Here is a 10,953-nt window from a genome sequence, read left to right as displayed (position 1 = left end):
GGAAAAAATAATTTAAATAAAAAATCAGACATTAATAACTTAAGCAAAATTTATACTTACATTTTAAAAATTGAGAGTGAAAAAAGTTCTTTACAAAATTCAAATTTGCCGCCAGAGTTAAGGTTGGCAATATAGTTGGTAATATTAAATGTTACTATGTTTTCTTTTTGGAATTTGTATTCAAGCGTCAGTAACGGCTGAAATTGTTTTATGTCTGTCCACATGCATTTCGATTTTAATTTTGTTTGTTTATAATAATCATCATTGAGGTTTTAAATGTTTTTATTGTGTGCGATGAAGCCTCTTTTCAAACTAATCTCATGTTAGTAAGTATTTTTACAAAATGTAATGTATTTTGTTTGTAATATGAATCTATTGCAGATGTCTTGAAAAAGGAAATAAACATTTCCGAAAGCTCGACGATATAACGAAGAGTGTTTATTTTTATTCTTGGCCACTTCATTTTTTTTTCCAACTACAACCCTAAAATACTTTTTCAACGTTTGTATCAATTAGTCAGTCGTGACTACCCTTTTGCTATATATATATATAGAAATTTACCTACGTCTTTTTAAATTTTGGAGTGATTTACGTCCTCCGTTTTAAGTTGGTACTGTAGTTGGCAATGCTAATTGTCCCTGTTAAGCTATTATTTAACCTCATTGGTTGGTTGTCGTCAGTTTTGAATATTAGTAGATTATTTTAAAACAAAACTTGTTCTGACAAATGAAGGTATAAAAAATTTGTTTACTTTTCACAGGTAAAGCTCCCTTTCATTATATTGGCTCGAAAATTTGTTTTAAAAATGTGACCGACTGTTTTATAAAATTAATGTATATGTGTAAATTTTAACAATGGTTCTGTATTTCTCTTTTTTGATGGTTTCCTAATTTAATCTCACGTTTGTAAGTATGTAATAAGCTTTTATAATTTATTATTCTACTCGTAAGCATATATTAATTATATTTTATAGATGTGAAAGGAAATAAACATTTCCGAAAGCTTGACAACAACACAGAGTTTTCTTATTGTACTAGCCCTACTGTTGACTGCATATACTACATACTCAAGTTGTAGAAAAATTTTGAAAGTTTAAAGAAACATGTTAACAAATAAATCAAGTTAAATATTAATTGTATACATTAGATTACATAAGGTGTTAACGAAATAAGTACTCAAAATTGCAGAGTATGTAAAACATGTCGAAATATGATGAAAACCTTAATAGAGTTTTTGTCAGTGGCGGCCCCTAAGGGAGATACAGCTCCTTAAAGGAGTAACTCATGAAACAGTTTTTATTGCATAACTTTAAAACGGTTAAATCGCGAAATTTTGAGGTTGTATTTCTATTTATATGCTTTATATTCGGCATAATATACAAATTAAAATTTGCTACAGGGGCGTAACAAAATGCGGGACCATGGGGCAAATTTTACAATGTTTTTGTTCGCATTTTTTTCTATTTGCTGAACCGAAATTATGAAAATTTATCATATTTTGCTTAAAAAAATCCATTTCAATAATTCATTACGTGCTCAAAAATTCCTGCTGAAAATAAATGTATCAAATTGTGCCATAAGAAAATTATTATTTATGACACTTAACAGATATGTCAAGTATATGTCAATTACTGATTAGATTACCTACTTAATATTCCAATATAAGAAATTTGAATTTAGATACTGTAATGAACAAAGAATAAATTAAATTATTATATTCAGGATTTCGTCCAAATCATTGAGGGGGCAAACATCTCTCGAAAAATTTTATACCCCCCGGTGCTAAAAAGAAAAACCCAGAGAGATTGCGAATTCCAGATAGGCGGTGAAAAGCGAGTTCAATACTCGAAAAACAAGGTGCAGCTAAGCAATTTTGCAACTTTAAATTTCTTAAATAATTTTTTTTGAACTCCAGATAGGCGGGTGTAAGCCAGTTCATTAGGGAATTGACATAAAATTTAATAGTAACCCGTCTAAATAAATAGAGCATATTTAACTATATATACAAATTTTTATGTACAGGATGTTTCAGGATTAAGTCGATAAACTTTAAGGAGATATTCCTCATAAAAAAATAAGAAAAAAATCAAGTATAAATTTTTTTCTAGAGACGCTTCATTCAGAAGGTTATTTAAGACAAATTTGGCATGACACATTTTCTCATAAGATACCATTTTTCCATAGAAGTAGAAGTCCCGCAAGCAACCAGTGGCGGAGTTAGGGGGACTCAGACTCTTTAAATTAAAAAAAATTAATACGGCCCTACCGAAAATAAAAAATGATGCTGTTTTTGATAGAATGGTTTGTTATTGAAAAAAAGTGTACTTTAATTTTTTTCCTAACTCTTATAGTTTCATGGCAAAATTGATTTTTCGGAAGGGTGCTTCTGGATTCTGTCGATAAACTTTAAAATGAACAAAAATTTTCGAGTAGGCTGCTGTCAAGCAATGTTAATTTGACGTTTTAAATGTTATTTTGCGAATTGTTGCATACATTATTCATTAGATAAAGCGTTGAAACTAATAAAAATAAGTTTAATAATGCCGTCCATATTTTCGAACAATGAATTTGCTGATATGGTCTTTGTATATGTTTTTTGTGATGGAAATTCCACGGCGGCTCGCCGTGAATATGCAGTAAGATTTCCTCATTGCAGACTACCAGCAAAGGAAACATTTTCAACGGCATTCAGTCGTCTCAGATAAACTGGGTCTTTCGGTAATCCAACTTATGCTGATGGACATTTTGCCCCACTTCAGGACGAAGTAAAATTGAATACTAGTTTAAACCATTTCGATGAAAATCCATCCACGAGTGCTAGATATTTCGTCCAGTTTAATTTGGAGGACTCTTCAGGCTGATGGACGCCATGCGGACCATATCCAGCGTGTGCAACATTTATTGCCTCAGACCATACGATGCAGGCGCGTGTTTTGTGACTGGATATTAAACCAAGCAGAGAATGATGATCAGTTTACGCAAAAAGTAATATGGACAGAAGTAGGTTATTATAGCCGGTGCTGAGACTCCCCCCTCCACTTTCGACCTTGGGATGACCTTGGGTGACCTTGGATGACCTTGGGTGACCTTGGAGGACCTTGGGATGACCTTGGATGACGTCATCCGTGACCTGAATGACATTGATAGAGGTCACGGTGACCTTCACTTGACCTTTGCATNGGTTCTACGTCTTCTGAAATTGATTCTGGCAGGCTTGTGTAATTCATTAACAATGTCTTCTTTTACACTTGTTGCATATTTGTTAAAGTTGTTGAGATATTTCATATTGGATTCTAATTAAGATTATAGTATGTAAAACTCATTTCTATATATTTATCCCCACAGGAACTCGCAGAAAGAATTCCAGAAATAAATTATTGTTTGTAGTTTGTGGATCTTTTTCTCGAAATGAGATATTATCACCACGATGTAGCTGGATGTCGAGTAGTTCTGTCAAGGTAAATTCCTTCTCATTTATAATTGTTATGATATCAGTAGGGTAGCCAGTTACATTTTCAACCATAGCTGACTCGTAGAAGAAAACTTGACATGTTTTTATATTAGATATTAAATACTTCTTACTATTTTCTTGAAAGACCGTGGACTCAAATGTTAAAATAACATTATAATATAACTCCTTCATTATGTTTCCTTCAATATTTTCTAATATCACGTCGAAATCTTCATGATCCGCAGATGAATGCTTTGGGTGACTTATGTGTCTACCAAATTTATCGATTGTCATTTTTTAAGTTAGATTATTTACTCAATAATTTTAGATTCACGCAACTCTTCGATACTAGACACGATCTCGTTAACGTGACCTGTATGGCCAGCAGTTTGAGAGGAAACTAAAAGCCTTAATCTATCAAGTTCATTAGGACCGTCCCAGTATACGTAGTCGATTGGATTATTCGAGGCTTCCATTAACATACCAAGACCTAACTTTTTTCGAGTTAAGGGTGCTATACTACGAGATCTTCGCGGTGTTAGTGGTTGTATATTCAAAGCGGAGATGATTTTTTTATATTTGTAGGAACCATTACCCTGAATTTGTTCATTTTCACAATAGTTTCTTTTATTAGCATTCGTTCTTTTAACAATGTCTAAGTAGTTTTTTCTATCACCTTCTGTGAAACCAATTGGATGTTTCTTAAAAATTAACTCGTAGAGTCCAGGAGCCCCGTTATAAGTTAAACCGCCTATAATTAAATTATTACCATCGAATTGTAGAGCTGCATTACCAATTTTTAATGCATTATGATCGGGATCATATCTAACACCATATCTAAAGTCAAACTCATTATGAACATCACCAATCATTTCATGAACATATTCTCTGGGTAAAGGATCAAGTTGATTCAAATAATATATCATGGCGGGTGAATTACTAAAGTCTTGAATGTATTATTTTGCATCTCTTACATTTTCAATCTCTAGTTCTTCATTGTCTTCCGCATTCTTTTCCTTGGTGAGCTAAACGAAAATCTTGATTTCACTTCCTTCTTTATAGGTTCCTCACTTTTTATGTTTGATTCTCCATCAAGTTTCTCGGCAATTGTTTGTAAACGTTTTGTGATAGGGAGAAGCTATTGTTCTTGAATTATATGTCCTTCTTTCAGAGCATTCAGCTTTAGTAGGTTATTATAGCCGGTGCTGAGACTCCCCCCTCCACTTTCGACCTTGGAATGACATTGGGTGACCTTGGGATGACCTTGGATGACGTCATCCGTGACCTGGATGACATTGATAGAGGTCACGGTGACCTTCGTTTGACCTCTACATATTGGAGGATCCACATGAGATTGAATGACTTTCAAGTGACGTCATGGAAGGTGGTGACTTTCGTTTGACCCCCGCCAAGTTAAATAGTACTGACAATTATTGTATCAATCACCTTGAATGACCTCTGTAATTGCCATACATGGAAGTGCATTTCACTGGGGTGACGTTAGTATTAGTTATTGATTAAAATATTGAGACAGTGAGACAGCGTCTCCTTATTTTTAATGCAAATATGAAGAAAATAACTGAAATATGAAGAAATTCTTGATTCTGCGAACAAAATTCTGCTTTGTTATAATTCATTTCTTCAATACTAAATCGCACTGAATAATATGAAATGATACTTTAAAATTAAACAGACCTGTTACAAACACCGAAAATAATAGTGAAATTCATAACTAAAACGTTGCTAAGTTACAATAAGTTGCATCTTATATCAATATCATATAAGTACCTATGCAGTACATGTACAAAAATTATTATAACGGCACCATACAATGGGTGGATTTGTCCCTATACAATTTCTGCATCGCATGCTAATCCATTTACTGCTTTATATAGTTTATGCTTTCTGTCACAAAGCATATACGTAGTTTATGAAAAAAATTTATTCAGACATAAAAAGAGTCAGTGCATGAGGTAATTGGTGCTCCAACTATCGCGGCTGATATGCAACAAATAGGTATGTGTGCTTACAAATGTAGAAAAGCGCAAATAATATTAGTGGTGTGAGTGAAAAGGTACTTCTGGTATACTTTTTTGTACACTATGGTCTTATTACTCGATGTTAATGTCAATCTTGCCGGTAAATGAAAATTTGGACATATCAAAGTAGGTAAGTACGTCTGATGAGTTCGCTCCATCAAATAACGCTTTGTACCTATCCAATGATTTATACAAATTGGAAACTTTTAATATGGATGATCGAAAATCATATCATAATCATAATATTTATTGGTACCAACACAAGGTTGAAGTTCCGAAGAAATGTTCGAACTGATGGAATAGAGAATTCTTGCAATCCTACATTTATTACATGAATAACTATTACCTCTACCCTTCCATCTATACTTGCGATTAAAATGCTACTTGATCTGTTAATTTGATGAAAATTAAAAAATAAGTTGTTAAATTATTAATTTATCTACTTCTTGAATATTAAAATGCAGTACTTAGTTCTCTGTTAATTTGAGTATAATCAAACGTTACTTATCATTTGCTATAGAAAAAAAGACCTTTAGGGCTGTTTGTGATTAAAATTAATTATATTTGGTCTCATAAATGTTGTATGCATTACAATAAAGTGATATAAATTTATCTGACAAATACCAATTCTGTATTAGGTACATGAAAGATATTTCAATATTCGAACTTACAGTTACACGTTCATTACTTTTTTTATCATAGTTTCGTTTATTTGCGAAAGTAAGTAAACAGAACAGAGATCATCGATCTTCGATGTATTTCTTTTATGCTCGTAACATAACCTTAATAAATCACCACAAGATATACATACATAAAAGCCATACAACAAAACAGAAAATAATTCAGGAATAAACTATAGATAGACCCTAAAATAGTAACAACATCAACTCCTAATTAGTTACTAGTTTCCAAATTGAAAAAAAAATTGGTAATACTATTGTAATTATAAATGAAAACTGTGAAACTCATATGATAACGTCGAGGTAATTGTAACAAAAAATACTGTAAAAGTAAAGTGCTGGACCACAAATCTGTACGTTTTGACGGGAACGGTGAAACCGGACCGGTAGCGGGATAGTGAAGACACACAGGTTAAATGACAGCGTTCTCACTTATCTCGTCTCGTTCCAACTCACCTAGCGAATGTTATTTAAACATGTGTATTTTTACCGCGGGATGGTACCGGTCCGGTTTCACAGCTCCGTCAAAACGGATAGTTGTGGTCCTGGCTCGTCAGTAAAAAGGCATTATGTGTGTAATTATAAAAAGTTGTTAGGTACTACCGCACTTTTTTTTCAAAGTGTATTTACATTTTGTACCAAAAATGTATGTAGTAGCTATGATATGTAAGGTAAAATTTGTTATAAAACGTTGTACGTAAGTAACTACCGCACTTTTCCCTCGAAGTGTACATACATTTTATACTAAAAATGTATATATGTATGTAAGTACTAAGTACATGGTTATAAACAGTACTAGTGTAAAAAGGCATTATGTGTGTAATTATAAAAAGTTGTTTCTACTGCACTTTTTTTCAGTGTATTTTACATTTTGTACTAAAAACTTATGTAGCTAAGATATGTAAGGTACTAATTTGTTATAAAACGTTGTACTAACTACCGCACTTTTCCCTCGAAATGTACTTACATTTTATACTAAAAATGTATGTATGTATGTATGTATGTAAGTATTAAGAGTACATGGTTATAAACAGTACTAGTTACTACCGCACATTTTTTCTTCAAAGTGTACTTACATTTTGTACCAAAAATGTATGTAAGTACTAAGTACGTAGTTGTATTACCGCACTTTTTATTCGAAGTGTACCTTGTACTTACTACTTACATTTTGTACCAAAAATGTATGTACATATAAAGTACTTTTAGACAGTTGCACACCACACTTTTTCCAAAATGCAACGAAATCTGATACAATTGTGCCACCTTCGAGTGTACTGTAGAGAGAAGGTTCGCTCATGAATAGAACGACTCGCATTAAACGAGCTCTACTAGCAGTACTAGCACTGCACTTCACTGCACTGGTGCAAGGGAGCCTCACCCGTCGCCCTGGACGAGGCACCTTGTTAATAGTAGTTCCAGTAGTACACGGAAGTGGCTCCATCTTCACGGAGCCATTCAAATTACTCGAAATTCATATACGTTTAAACGGACAATATAAATAAACATTTGAAAATATCGAAAACAAATCTACATAGGATAATTGGACCGAACATGATCTATTAGGTCAACTGTTTGGTTGTACTATGGTGGTAACTAATGAATAATCTGTGATAATTTAATATTCAGATGATTTTTGTAAATTATATTCTGATAAATTAATTTTTTGTATTTTCCATTAATTAGATATTGATAGAAGCATAGGATATACCAGAAGAGTGAGTATTGGAATGTATACGACTGAATAAAAACTGCTATTACATTTAATAAATGTATCGAAGTTAAAAAAAAATGCGAAACTTGTTTCAAATCGCTAATATCTCTTTAGTTTACATAAGTGTATTTTTTTAAACTTTCTCTCCCTACCGTGACTGCGGCTATAGTACTTTAAACAATAAATTAAGGCAATTTCCCCTTCGTAATATAACTTGTACGATATTTACGATCGATTTCAAATAACATTAAGACTGTCGTTCTATAGACAAGAAATCGCACTTTTAGTAAGACAATGATAGAACAAGTAGATTCATCCAGGAAGTGACGAAGCGTTATGCTAAACAAAGCAACCTCGATTAATTTTTTGCATTGAAACATCACAGAGAACATATAAACATCAAAAAATGTACCTTTCCTGTTTTGTCCAACAAATTTGTAGAGATAGGTAGTCAATAATTCTTACAATTAGTAATGCATGTGTTAATAGTTTGTTAAAAACATTCTGCGGGGTGTTTATTTATGGTTTACGGCTGGTATATAGTATCATACGCGATTTATTGTATATATGTATGTTTAACATCCGTGCAAAATTCAGGATACGTAAGATACGAGGTAAAAATATGCTTTTTTTCCTTACTTGTATTGTCAATTGTCTTATACGTCTAAAGAAAACTTATACAGAGTGTTTCGCATAAGAACCAATACAGAGCAGGGGCATGTAGGGAAACCCAACTTACCTTTATGTATACTAAGTTGCACCCCCGAGAAGTTATACGTCTTGAAAGTGAGGTTTCAAATTTCGAAAAAAATCATCTCAGTTACACCTACTTGAACTTAGAAAGACCAAATTTGGTACACGGTGTAAGTGTACCAAGAACATTAATCGACAGTAAGTAGAGTTCAATTGAACCATTAAAATATGATAGAATTTTTAATCCGTTGGCGGACTTAAAAAATTGTTACACTATTTTATGGTGAATTTAATTCTAAAACTTTTCTTACTCTTGCCAGTTTTTAAAAAGCTTTGTCGTTTTGAGTAAAAACACGAATAACTAATAATACGTATTATAGCTGTGTGGCTATGAATTAAACGTCAATCTTGACGATTAGGAACAAAGTTGGAATAAGAATAATTTAACAGAAAAATAAACGACTTAAATCAAATACTAATAGCATGTCAATTTTCAAAACACTCAGCAAACAATTACTAAAATTAAATGACTCTTTTGCACATATGTACATACCTTTATGTAAATGACCCCCTTAATAAATTTCTCAAATAAGAGAGATTGTTCTACACATCTAGATTATGTTATCTCATCCAATACTTATTTGTTTTGTTCGTATCCACGATTCCATTAATTTTACTTCACTTTTGCGCATGCTAAAAGTTTTCGATGTCCAAAGTTCCGCTGTTCCTTAAGTTTATCTATTATATGTAAGTAAAAGCGTGTGACTGTGTACATAAAACATACCTACACATTACCTATATTTTTCAAGTTAGTGAGTTTTCATGAATCACCGTCATGACTGCACGAAGTGTCACATTGCTTAGTTATACAATTACACAATTAGTCACTGGTCAGGTCTGGTTTTTACTCCTATGGAAGTAATAAATAAATACTAAAATTAAAAACTTCACTTCAATAAGAGTTTAGATATAGGAGAGACTAAAACCAGAAATGTGTTTTCTTGCTTGAAGCAATCACCCGGATTGTTTTGTATCCGTGGCCTCTCAAACCCACAAAATAATAATTGTGGGTGAATACGATGATCATCGACGACTTCTGTGGTAATATACAATTACCACAAGAAATATCTGCCTCGCGTTCAGGACCACGAGACTATGTCTCTTGGACCCATGATAATGATACTTTAGTTTTAGTATCATGAGAAAAGACCTACAACGGAAATAATTACGTAGCCTTATACCAAGAAGTTCTTACGCAAAATTCTAGTCACATGCTGTCGGCGATTTACTGCAACAAATCCTCGTGTTAAAATGAGATGAAGTATTATTTGGTGGTACTGACATCTAGCGAGTCTACCCTAAACTGCGAGAGAAATGCCGCTACCTACACTTGTGTGAAAACTTTACAAAATTTAGCAGCACATAATATACAGAATCAAAGAAATTTATGAAGATATTCATTAATTTATGGATAATTTAGGGACTTTTGCCACCACGGAAGGGGATGGTAAAACCAATATTTTTTTTATAAGATATTTATTAACAAATAACTATTTTAAAATTTAATGAAACGTATTTTAGATAATGCAAGTTTTATTAGTCTAGTAGCAACATAAACGCATTTTTATTTGAAAATCGAAGTCAAATAAAGTGTCAAATCTTATCCGTTCCCTAGTTAATTAAGCAAATCTCACCTATTCTTTGCGTAATCGAAGGTTGGTGGAGACGGTCATTAGTCAACTGGAACAATTTTCTCAAATTTTTACTTCATTATGCAGCTGTGACAGTTTTTATTCAGTCGTAGCCATTACAATACTCACTGTTCTAGTGTATCATATGCCTCTATTATTATTATCTAATCAATGGAAAATATAAAATATTAATTTAACAGAATACTATTTATAACGAGCGTTCAAATAAAAACGTGGTCAAGTTGGTTCTGAAAATTTGGACGTAGGGCGTAGCGTATAGCAAATGAACTTAAACGTCATCTGTCAAAGCGCTATATCGCTGCTATCAATTTGAATATTTTCGTTTTAAAAAGCGTTTAAAATGGTGTTTTCTCAAGAACAAAAAGTGTTTATCATAGAGTCCTACTTTAGAAATGGACGCAAGATTGATGGAATATGGAAGTATTCTATTGAGGAATGTTTCATAGAATTTCAAAATCAATTTCCCGGCGTTGTTGAGTACAAAATTTTTCAAAGTGCAGTTCAGCGTTGTGTTAATGTTTTTCGTGAAACGGGCAGTGTAACAAGAAAAGAAGGAAGCGGCCGACCTAAAAAGCGGACTGAAGAATTAAAAGAAAATGTCCAACAAATAATGGAAAATGCGCCAAGAACTTCTGTACGTGTTTTATCACAAATGGTGGGAGTATCAG

Source organism: Anoplophora glabripennis, unplaced genomic scaffold (genome assembly GCF_000390285.2).
Source record: "Anoplophora glabripennis isolate ALB-LARVAE unplaced genomic scaffold, Agla_2.0 scaffold152, whole genome shotgun sequence".
NCBI classification, from domain to species: domain Eukaryota; kingdom Metazoa; phylum Arthropoda; class Insecta; order Coleoptera; family Cerambycidae; genus Anoplophora; species Anoplophora glabripennis.
Note: the sequence above shows the minus strand (reverse complement) of the source record.